Genomic DNA, 12876 nt, shown 5'->3' with positions numbered 1-12876 from the left:
ACAGTGCAACTTGTACCAGTGACCTGGAATCCCTGTTCGTCTTCTGTTTCTTCACGGAGCACATTTCAGAGTGGTGTCCCATTGGCAGAACCTAAGTTGCCTGTCTGCACACTCAAGGCAAGGGAAGCTGGGAAGGGTAACTTCTTTTTATTCTACCTTAGCATGATGGGACTCAAAAGATTTTTGAGCAGCCATAAATGACAAGTGTCCACCATGTACTACAACCACCATAATGCACCTTCTCTCAGTGTGGAGTCCTTCGCTCTTTGCTTTCTGTGTCTAGTCAAGGTTGAAGCCATAAATTCTGTGTTTTCCCAGCTCCTCTCATCCTAGTGGGACAGGCCACATGCTTCAAAATGCTACTCCAGATGAATGTTCTACTTTTTTTTTTTTCTTTTTTAAATAGGGAGTTGAGTATAGCTTAATGGTTAACAGTATAGGCTCTTAGGTCAGGCTACCAGGGATTGAATTCCGGCTCTGCAAATTACTAGCTGTTTGATGTTTAGCAAGTTACTCAACCTCTCTGAGCTTCAGTTAATTATACGAGGTGTGATAAAAAATACAGTGAATGTTTAAATTTTAAAAAATTACAGTAAAAGACATGTTGCAATTAGTCCTCCTCAACATACTCCCCTCGCTTTGAACACACTTATGCCATCATTCTTGTCACTTTCTGAAGCAGCTCTGGAAGTCCTCTTTCGTGAGTATCTTTACTCCATCCTCCATCATAACGAGCTCTGTGTCACACACACATTGCTTCTGGTATGGCAATTTCTGTTCAATAAAAACATTACAGTGTGTCCTCATCCACCTTATTCACTGGATTTGCCACTGTGCGAATTCCGGCTCTTCCCCAAAGTAAAAATGATTCAGGACATTGAGGCAGCCATGACAGTGCAACTAAAGACATGAAAGAAGATTTCCAGAACTGCTTCAGAACGTGGCAAGAATGATGGGATAAGTGTGCTCAAAGAGAGGGGGAATATTTTGAGGGGATTAATGGCAATGTGTCTTTTACTGTAATAAACTTTTAAAAATTTATACAGTCATTGTATTTTTCTTATCACATCTCTCATACCTGCTGCATTGTGTTGTTGTGAGGAAGAAATGAAATAAGGCATGAAAGAACACAGCACATTTCCAGCACATATTACGTGCTTAATAAGTGATAGGCATTAATACAATAATCATTATTGTGTTTCCAATCTGAGGAACATTTCTAGTTCTCAATTTATTTGTAGTGCAGAGAAAAATGATTTAACTACTGTTCAGTAAAATAGCTAGGTTTTCCTTCTGGTAAATTCCCAGCCTCACCCTTCCTCCCAGGGTCTCATTAATGATTCACCCCTCAGGTATTTTCTTTTTTCTCTTCCAGGAATGTACTGAGGGAATGATTCGATTTGAGGAAGTCAAGCATATTCCCGCCTGTGGTCTCTAGGACAGAAGGCTTTAATCCTGGGTCTCTAACTTCTCAGCAGAAAGACACTAGAGTTGTCTGTCTGGCACAAAGGTGCTCAAGAAGGCTGGGAAGATTACACGATTGACCCAAGGACGGGCTTTGGGCCTGCAGCAGCTGCTTTTGGTGCCCCATGCCACATGTCCTCAGGCCACCTTTGATTTCAGCTGCAGCTGCTGTGGATGGTCCCATGACCCTGCCAGTGCCCCATGCAGAGGCCTTGTCTCTGTTTTTATCCTTCAGGTCACAGAAGTGTGGCAAGAGGAGAAGAGAGTTACTGCTCTGAGGGCAATCTTTACCCTGAGGAGGACGCAGTCAGAGCCCCAGCCTCCTGTCCTTCGGAGGGTCAGTTGTGAGGTGCGTTCTACTGATCTTCAGCGGGGCTCTGGCTGGGCTGAGCCCCACGTCAGTAGCTAGCCTATGTACCTTTTCATTGGCATTTTTCTCCTTCCCTGACTTGCATTTTCTGCTCCCTCCCACCTGATCCTTGGGACCACCCTTCAGGAAGTCTCAAGTTCTGGTCTCAGGCAATTTTCAGGGGAACACAATCCAAGCCCTCTGCCCTGTTTCCTCCTCATTGTTTCTCCTCTGAATGTCTTTGTGACTAGGATCCCTCCCCATCTGGAAGGAAAGGAGGGGAAAGACAGGGAACAAAAAGGAATCTAACCACCTCAGAGATGGGGCGTGATGTGTTCTGGCACCTAGGATGGGGTCGGGAGTCTCTCATCTGTTATCTCACTCAAATTTCAGCCACAGATCTGTGAGGCAGATTATTATTAGCCCCATTTTACTGATGAAGGCACTGAGGAGGCTGTGAGAGGTTAAGTAACCAGTCCAAGGTCTTAAACAACACTGGCGGAGCAGGGTTTTAAAAACCCAGATCAATGCTCTTTCAGCTACTTCCCTTGATGGATGAGGTTCTTTGAAAGAGTCTGGAAGCAAGACTTTGAATGAAGTAAATATTTTAAATTAAATATGTTAACAGCTTTATTGAAGTAGAATTGACATTCAACAAACTATGCATGTTTAAGGTGTACAGTCTGATGAGTTTTGACGTGTATATGCCTATGAAACCACCACTACAATTAAGATAGTAAACATATTTATCATACCCCAAATCCTCATTGTGCGCCTTTTCAATTTTTCCCTTCTGCCCTTGTATGTCATTCCTCCTTTCCTGGCAACCACTAATCTGCTTTGTATCACTTTAGATGGGTTTGTACTTTCTATTTTGTATAAATGGAATCACGTAGTATGCATTCTTTTTGTTTGACCTCTTTCACTCAACGCGATTATGGCAGCATCGATAGTTGTGATCCAATTGCTTACAGTAAGTACTTTTCCATATATATATATATATATACATATGTATATATACACCTATACACACACACACACACACACACACACACACACACGCAAGATAGGTCTGACAATTAAGTTCATGAACTCTTCCTAGAAAAAGTGCACATACTTCATTGCTGAATATCATTACGGTCACCTTTGAAGTACTCCCGTTGGGAAGCTATGCACCAATGCCAGTGCCTAGTCCACCCTTCAAAGCAATTTTGGACCTCTTTTTCTGGAATGGCCATCAAAACTGTCATCGGATTACCCTTGAGGTCCTAAATGTCATCAAAATGTCTTCCTTTCAATATTTCCTTTATCTTCAGGTAAAGAAAGAAGTCATTGGGGGCAGATCAGGTGAGTAGGGAGGGTGTTCCAATACAGTTATTTGTTTACCGGCTAAAAACTCCCTCACAGACAGTGCTGTGTGAGCTGGTGCATTGTCATGATGCAAGAGCCATGAATTGTTGGCGAAAAGCTCAGGTCGCCTAACTTTTTCCGTGAAAGCCTTTTCAGCACTTCCAAAGAGTAAACTTGGTTAACTGTCCAGTTGGTACAAATTCATAATGAATAATCCCTCTGATATCAAAAAAGGTTAGCAACATTGTTTCGACTCTTGATTTGGACTGACAGAACTTTTTTGGTCGTGGAGAATTGGCTGACTTCCATTGTGCACTTTGACGCTTTGTTTCAGGGTCGTATTGGTACACCCATGTTTCATCACCAGTGATAACGTGGCTTAAAACATCATCTTGCCTCTCCAAAAGGTCTTGGCAAACTGACTCTCCTTTGCTTTTGTTCATTAGTGAGCTCCTTTGGGACCATTTTTGCACACACCTCTCTCATGCCAAGATTTTCAGTTAAGATTTTCCTAACTGTTTCTCTATTGATGTTTACTTGGTCTGCTATGCTTCTCACAATCAGCCGACAATTTGGACACACAATTTGATGAATTTTTGCAATGTTTTTGTCAGTTCTGCTTGTTACTGGCTGCCCTGAACTCTTTTTCATCAGTGACACCTTCTCTCCCCTCAGAAAAACGTTTAATCCATTTGTACACTGCCGTTTTCTTCATGGCATTATCCCTATAAACTTGGACTAACATGTCACTGATTTCACTTCCACTCTTGCCAGTTTAACAAGAAATTTAACGTTTGTTCGTTGCTCTCATTCAAGCTCAGATATTCTTGCGGGGGCACACAAAACACGCAACAAGAATGAACGCCACTCAGCAAGACACCGCCACATGTCGACACGAACACAGCTGTGAGACACTGATATACCAAGGTTATGAAACCTTACTGAGCTGTTTGTACAGTGCTGCCAATGTAAGCACATGGTGGCAAGTTTGTGAACTAAAATTGTCAAACCTGTGTGTGTGTGTGTGTGTGTGTGAGTGTGTGAGTGTGTGTGTATATATAATTTATATATAGGATCTATATATATACACACGCATATACATACTTGTACATCCTATTGGTTCTGTTGTATCTGTTATCTATATCTGTGTCATTATCGCTATATGTCTATCTCTATCTCTATCTCTATCTCTATCTCTATCTCTATCTCTATCTCTATCTCTATCTCTATCTCTATCTCTATCTCTATCTCTATATCTCCTACTGATTTTGTTTCTCTGGAGAACCATGACTAATACAGACCTGAAACAGAATGTGAAGGTTAAGGTGCAGACTTGAAGTAGGGTGCTGGCAATGCGAGGTGAGTCTGAACTCACACAGAACTGTCCACTACAGCTGTGGATGAACTCAGAGATGTGATGTATAGACCACAGTCAACTGCTAAAGATGGTAAGCGGGGTGAGGACTCACACAGTCTGTGGGGTTTGGCAATAAGGAGGACTTTGGGGACCGTTGAGAGAGGAGTTTTATGTTTTATTTTTGCATGAGTTAATGAGTGTGCAGGATCTAAGGAAATAGAAGCTGAGAGCAGAAATTACCATGGAGAAGTTTGGTAGTGAAGGGAGGGAAAGAGGAGTGGATGCTAGATTAAGCAGGAAGAAGGTCAAAGGGATTGTTTTTTGTTTTTTTAGGAGGGATGACTTGAGGCTGTGGATCAGAGGGAGTGGCAGCAGAGGGGAGAAAGTCACAGGTCTAAGAGAGGGAATGAGGACCCCAAGTAGGTAAGGATGAATTTCCCGGGCACAGATAGAAGGATTAGCCTTGCTCAGAGGTCAGGATGTCTTTTTATGAAAAGAAAAGAAGAAATAGGAAATAGGTGGAGATTCTGAGTTATGTTGAAGACATAGGAAGGTAAGTAGTTTCTACTTGCTCAGACAAGTAGGGAGGAGAGAGGCAATGTAGTTTAGTGAGAAGAATGCAGATTTGGAATCAGATTGACAGAACTTGGGCTGGGATTTCAGCTTCAGCATTTCAGTTGTTTGTCTTTGGGAAAATTCCTTAATCTCGATGTCAATTCCCATATGTACAAAATGGGGGAACTAGTAGCTACTTAATAATGTCAGTGGGTGGATAGAAGTATATGATGCATATATTACAGTGCCTGGCACATAATAGACACTTAAAAGATAATAACTATTGTTAAGTAAAACAATTTTCTGAGTGGGAAAAATTAAGTGGGACTTGGGCATGGGTCAGCTCTTGTGAAAAGTGGGAGATAGAGGCAACGTTATTTATTGGATTTTTTTCAGTTCTAGACTTTACATTTAATTATTTTTATAGTATTATATTCTCTGCTGAAATTCTCCATCTTATCATCTATTTTCTCAAACTTATTAATTGCAATTATGTCAAAGTCCATTTCTTACAACTCCAACATCTGGATCAGCTATGGGTCTATTTCTATTGAGTATTTTTGTTTGTTTGTTTGCTTTTCAGTCATTTGATGATATCTCCTGGTATGCCTAGTCATTTTTGATTGAATGGCAGTTATTTTATATGGACAATTGTAGAGATAGTTCGCGTCTCTGGATAATATTGGGTTTCTTCAGAGAGAATTCACTTTCATTTCTGGCAGGCAATTGGAATAGGGGAAAATCACTTTAATCCACTCTGGGTTGAATTGATTTGAAGCCGAGTTTCAGTCTTAGTGTGGGCTGATCTATTTCCAGATTGTCCTTTGTGCCAATTATCAAGTCTCAGCTCCAGACCCACCCTTCACTTCCTGCTTTACAATACCAGAGCTGGATTCTGTAAATAGGTCTTCTGCCAGCTGGCACGATGTTAAGCACCCGTCAATAGGGGGTGCTGGAGGAACTCTGGAGGAGGAAGAGGTCTCTCCCTTGTTCTGATGTTCCTTTGGCCAGGCTCCAGTGGCATGTACAACTTCTGTACTGCACAGCAGTCAGCAATGCCCAGCAGCCAGCAGCTTTGCCTGTCATGTTCTTGGATGGCTTCTTAGCAAATTGTAAATGATTAGCCATTTCCCCATGAATGACTTCCCTGGTACCTTCTTGGGCAACTTTGCAGTGAGTTCTGAGGTGCAACCTCTCAGCAACTCATCCACCAACTAGTGAGGCACAGTTAGGTCCTCTTAACCTAGGTCTGGATCTCAGCCCTGGGAAGGAGTTTGGGGTAGGGTGGGTGGTCTTTCTTGGATATTCTATTTCAGCCCTAGGGGCATTAGCTCTTTAGCGTTCTCTTTTCTTCTTACTAGCCAATCTCTCAGTAATTCAATACTCTATTATAATTAATACTTCTTTATATTAAACTTTCTTGGTTCAAGTTCCTGTGTTATATCTGTCTCCTGATTGAATCCTGACTGATACAGCTATAGTTCTAGGGTATAGTTCTTCAGGGGCCCTGACTGAAATCCTGGGGTATTTATCAGGGCCCTTCTTCTTGACAGATCTTTAACTCCAATTTTTGTTTCCTCGGTACCATAAGATTGCTGAAAGTTCTCTGTAGACTCTTACCTAATAATTGGGGACCATTATTCTGTCTACCACATCTTGTTTCTCAGAACCACGCATTCTGGTGTTGGATAAACAATACAATTTATTATTGACCAGGCCAAAGTACACAGAGCACTTAATCTCAATATGGTACCTCCCTGATGGTGAATGAAATAATTGTTCCATAAGCCATTTCACTAATCCTATAGGAAGGATTGCATGCAGCAAAACCTCAGAGAATAATGGGGCATGTGGAACCGGATATGGAGTAAAGATCAAGCAAAAGGAAATGAGATTCCTTCCACATCCTAACAACACAAGCTAGATCGGGTTCTGAGGGACCAGGTAGCCATCCCTATCGAACAAGTTCAAAGTGATGAGGAACGGAATTTTAGGGTTGGATTGTTGCTTCCAATGGCATTGGAAAGCTAAAGATGGGAGAACAAAGAATATCCACCTCAAAGCCCAGAAAAAAAAAAAAAATCAGCTCTGTTGAATGCATCTTTCTCTGTAGATGTCAGATATAAACTCAATGTTGAAACTGATCTTATATGTTGTTGAACTGCAGATAAGTTTACAACCTTACCAGGATTCTGCAGCGAAAGTAAGAATAATGATCTTGAGAAAGATCAGGGTCTTGACACTCCAAATATGAACATAAGAAAAGAACTGGATGTCTTAGGAAACTCTAATTCCATCGTCCCCTTTGAAACATTTAACTGTGTCCTTCTTGTGGAGGGGAGAGTGAGACTTTCTGCTTTGCTATGCCCCGTCCCCTCTACCTCATCTCCTTATGCTCATCTTCTGACCACGAGGAACCAGAGGGTGAGAAGTAATAACATGTCAAAGTAATGATACCTAGAAGGAGCTGCAGGAATTTTCTAAGGCAAATTCTAGAAAATTCTATGTGATTGTAAAATTGAATGCGTGTGATCATGAATTTAATTGGATCATGCATTTATCCAAAAAACAGAGCATAATTTTAGATTGGACCACATTAATTGCAATAATGATCTACAATGTATATCGCAAACGCTTAGCTCACAAGAAAGCTCAGTATCTGACATTTTAAATGTCTCTATGGTTTTGCCCGTTGCCTGATGATTCAGAAGCATCATTGTTGCTGACACCTGAGAGAAAAGTGTCCCTGGTTACAGTGAGGACTCTGAATAGTTGCTGTAGACCATCATGGACAGCATTCTTAAAATAGGATAACCATGAATTTCGTAAAGCTGTTTCTTCTTAACTATGCAAAGAACTTGATTTGTACTCTGTAATACATAGTGAGAATAATTATGTGGTAAGTCAAGAGTATTCTATATTAGAGGAAAAAGACAATATGAGTAATTGGATTTACAGATAATCCCCAAATACCATTTCTCTAGTTGGCAGAGACCGCTAATTGACCCAATGACCTTTTTCCCTTCTTCCTTAAAAATAAAACCTGACATTTTTAGCTAGACATATATCCACTTGCAATAAACACATTTCCCAGCCTCCCTTACAGCTATATATGGCCATATGACTAAATTCTGGCCACTTGGAAGTAAATATAAATGGTGTGGGGAAGGAGAGAGTATGTATTCGCTCCTCTTTTTTTTTGTTGGTTTGTTTTTGTTATTGGTTTAAATATGGATGTGATGGCTGGATATTGCACAGCCATTTTCTACGAAGTAGAACACTAAGGATGGTGGTGCAGCAAGATGGAAGGAGCTTGGGAGCCTGATGATTGTGGAGCTGCTATACAAGGCCTTGAGTGCCTATCTGCAGAGCCTTTATATGAGAGAGAAATAAACTTCTGTTTCACTTCAACCACAGATATTTCCGGATGTTAGGTCATATACAGCCAAGCCTAATTCTAATGGATGCTTCTAGTCATTTAAATGTAAGGAAGCCCAAGCCACATGGAGCAGTGACAAGCGTGTGGTACAGCCAGTTGCTCTAGCTAACATCTCAACCATGACGATTCTAGCTCCCAGCCTTCAAATCGCCCACCAGACACTGTGGAGCAGATAGGAGCTTTCCTCACTGTACTCTGTCTGAATTTCTTATTCATAAAAACCATGAGAAATAAAAAAATTATAATTGTGGTTTGAAGACACAAAGTTTTGGGAGTGATTTGTTATGCAGTAATAGAAACTAATACATTATGTAAAAACTTGAAGTGTTTATTTGTGTTTAAAATTTTTCAACGAAGGAAACACTTGAAAGCTATTAGTTTCAATTCTGGAGAAACAAAGACATAACAATTTTTGGAATTTATTGTGAAATGGAATTTTTATGAATCTTGACAAACTTATCCTTAGATTTAAGATTTTTTCCTGTTTATATATCTGTTGCTTTCTGTGAAGAAAATTTTCAAGATTAAAATGAACAGTTAGCCATAAAAAGGAATGAAGTGCTGATACACACTACAACATGAATGAACCTTGAAATGAACCTTGAATGAAGGAAGCCAAACACGAAAGGTGACATACTGTGTGATTCCTTTTATATGAAATGTCCACGATTGGCAAATCTATAGAGACAGAAAATGGATTGGTCGTTTTCAGGGGTTGGGAGATGGGGAGAATGGGGAGTGACTACTAATATTATGGGATCTCTTTTTGGGGTGATGAAAATGTCCTGGAATTAGATATGGTGATGGTTGTACAACTTTGTAAATATACTAAAACCCACTGAGTTGTACATTTTAAAAGAGTGAATTTTATGATATGTGGATTATATCTCAATAAAAAATTAAAATTACTAAAAAGTTTTCTTTGATTACCATGAGTGAGATAGATCAATAAATCTGGGTATACTGTCTATGTGTGAAGATCAATTTTGACAGTCATTGACAAATTTGCAAAAATTAAGACCTGGAACAGAAGCTGTTATAAGGTTATAATTATATAAGGTTATAATTCATTCCTATGACACACAAATATGTAAACATATGTTTTTCCTTTTTATTTAAAATAAAAGTATATTAATATGATTACAATTATTAATTTGTTGTTGTTTTTCTTGTACTATAACATATATATATACACACACACGTTATACATATGAGCATATGATGTCAGTAAAAATATTTTTACTCTCTGTATTTCTTTCCTGGCCATTATTATGTTCCATATCATGATTAATACTGAAAAACCTTGTTTTGTTATAGAGGAGAAGGGCTATAAAATGATATGCTTCAGTTGTCAAATATGTAAGGTATGCCGTTGACATTAGGTACTGTTATTGAGCGTCTACATCAGAAAACAAATCAAGGCCTAAACTCATATGGCAATGAAGGAAATGGAAAGGAAGGCTAAACAGGTAGATACTGCCTGAATAACACTAATAGTTCTCTACAGTGATGGACACAAGGAAGAGGGAGATGTCAAGTATGGGATATATTTCCAGCCTGATAAGAACTGGCAATTCTTGGGGACTTGGTTTATAAATATAGGTACCTAATGCCTAGAGGTTTCTCAATACACATTTTTTTGTTTGACTGAATAAATGATCTTGTTTAGGACACATCTTATGTGCCTCACATACTCTCCATCCATCATTTTACTCCAGGACGGCAACCAACTGCCTGCAACTGCCAGCTACAACTCCTATCTTTTGCCTTTTGCTCAGCCTTGTGGGACACCTACTATTTTCTGACACTTGTGTAAACCTGGAAGAGTAAGGGAATTAACACTGAAGGGCAACTTTTGACCATTGGGGGTGGGAGCGCCTGGATAAACATTCCCCTGTCTGTCTCTTCAATCACATTGTATATGGCTTCACAGAAGGTTCCCAGTGAGACAATGTTCCAGTTGCTCAGAGTGATGACCAGCTCAATATCCCAGCTTTGGATGGTCTTTCCCTCTTTCCCAGTTTCACTCTTCCCAGTCCAAGGGATAGGTTTCACTTCTATCCCTTGGGATTTCTTTCCACAATAAACTACCTACATCTCATTCTTGCCTGAGGCTCTGCTTTTTGAGGGAGCGCAGCTAAGACAGATTCCTGTGTAAAATATGGTGTAGTGGAATTAGCACTGGACAAGAACCCAGGAAGATCTCGAAGCCATTTGTTAACTAAGAAAAAAAAAAAGCAAGGCAAGAAAAATGCTTGTAGCACGGTCTTCTGTGCATAAAGAGAGCAGGTGTGCATACATATATGTTAGTAGATGTATACACAAGGTGGACTATAACCGTTTACTATATATTTTTGTGTGGCTTGAATCGTTTACAAGGACAATACGAGTATATCTGGTGTGGAAAGAAAAAAAGTGTCCACCTCAAAAGGGAATTAACTTGTGAAAGGGCAGAGCAGAAGGCAAAGCACTCCACAAACACCAGGTGAGAAAACTGAGCTGTGCTCAGGTGTGCGCGCTAGGGGGCAGCGGGGCCTGCACAAAAGAGAGACCAGCGAGAAACCTCAGCTGCCGGGGAGAGAGGGCCGCCGGGTCTTTGTGATCGCCAGGGGGCAGAAGTGTAGGGAAATCTAAACCTACAAATACTCTTCTCCAGGCAGGACAAGACACAAGTCATAAATTCCATCCCTCTGCTGCAGCCCAGACAGACGGGAGGGTTTTCAGAGTCGAGGGGATCCCCCCTCCACTCCCTCGAGAGAAGCTTGGCACCTTGAGATGCCAAGGCTAGTTCACACCACTTTTGCCCTCCACAACTCTTCCCTCTGCTCCCCACCCTTCCCTAACTCCCGCGGAGGGGAAATTGAGTCACTGAGAGGCGAGGCCAGAGTGGCCAGGGGAATGTGTGCAGACGCCAACCCTCAGGGCCTTCCAGATGCTAAGAGGAGGGGGAGGTTCTCCAGGAAAATATACAAAGGGGGTGAGAGGGGAGGCGGTTGGCTGGGCAGGAGCTAAGCCAGACACATGGAGAAACGCTGCCCAGGATCAAAGGAAATATGACATTTGAAAAGAATGTGCGTGTCTGCTTGTGCTGCGGAGGGGGGCGCGGGGAGCAGCAGGGGCTGGGTCCCGGTCCCGGTCTCTACCCTGCCCTTCTCGCCTCCGCTTCCCACCTCTCTCTGCCTTCCCTCCTTAAGGTGGAGGCTGGTCGCTGTCTCAGGGTGTTCCTCGCTCTCCCTCCCCGTTTGTCTCTCCTTCATTTCCGAGATGAAGCTGGAAGGGAAATGTAACCTGAGGAGACCAACCAAAGGGGGGAAATATCGAACCAGACCGCCTCCCGGCTCGGCCTCGGAACATTCTTCTCTTCCCGCCGGCCTGGCCTCTTCTCCCCGCCCCTCCAGCGTCGCGGCCCAGGGCTCGGAGCCGGGGCAGCTCCGCACGTCACTGGGGTCCCCGGGGGCTGGGGGGTCCCCAGGGCGGGCCAGAGGGAGGACGGGAGGGAAGGGAGGGGAGCCGCCTCAGCCGCTGCGGAGCTCCGGCCTCCCGGGCCAGCCCTCCCCTTTTCTCCTGCCCAGCGGAGCCTGTTTCTCATTAGAGTAACGGGCGCGGTCCCCGCCCGGCTCCCGAGTGTTTGTAAACGTCTGACCCGAGGGCCGTCGCTTAACCCTTCAGATGCGGGGCTGGGGCGCCAACGGGGTCGTGGCCCTGAGGCTGGAAGGATTTAGATTAAAGATCAGGGCGGCCTGTTAGGGAGCTTGGAACTATAGGATTAGAGTGGGGGGAAATGGTAACACCCAAACCCGTCCGCCGTCGGAGTCACGAATCTCGGATATAACTCCCACTCAAACAACTGGGCCTCTCCGTGCCTGCCCTTCCTAGAAGCTCCAGTCCGAGTCTTCCTTCCTCCTCCCGCCCAGGTGACAGGTGTCCCACCCCGGAGCCCACCAGGTCGCTAGACTCGGGCCTTTAGTAAACCTGGCCAGGATTTTCAGGAGAGCCGGATCGGGATACCATAGGGTCTGAGATTCATTCCAGTCTACAGTTCTTGGGAGGAAGGAGCTGACTTCCCGTGGAGGCTAATTAATGGTCCCTCTGGGTAGCTGTGACAAGGGCAGCGGTAAAGCCCGGCCTGGATCATCGCCCATCAGGGGCCGTGGACCTATGAACAGTTCCCCAGGACTGCTAAATGTTCTTCACCTTTAGGATGGACAGGAGAGAGGGCAGGAGAAAAGGCTGATTTGGCAGAGCAAAGGCTTCCAGAAGACCCAGGCACGGCGGTCTCGGGCGAGGGACTTCGAAGGAATGGCCTTTCCCTCTTCAGAGCAGCCTGGAGCCACTCTGCACCCTAGAGCCTGCTTGGCCTCA

The sequence above is a fragment of the Rhinolophus sinicus genome, chromosome 3, assembly GCF_057876585.1.
Source record: "Rhinolophus sinicus isolate RSI-liver-muscle chromosome 3, RSI-T2T, whole genome shotgun sequence".
In the NCBI taxonomy this organism is placed as follows: Eukaryota; Metazoa; Chordata; class Mammalia; order Chiroptera; family Rhinolophidae; genus Rhinolophus; species Rhinolophus sinicus.
Note: the sequence above shows the minus strand (reverse complement) of the source record.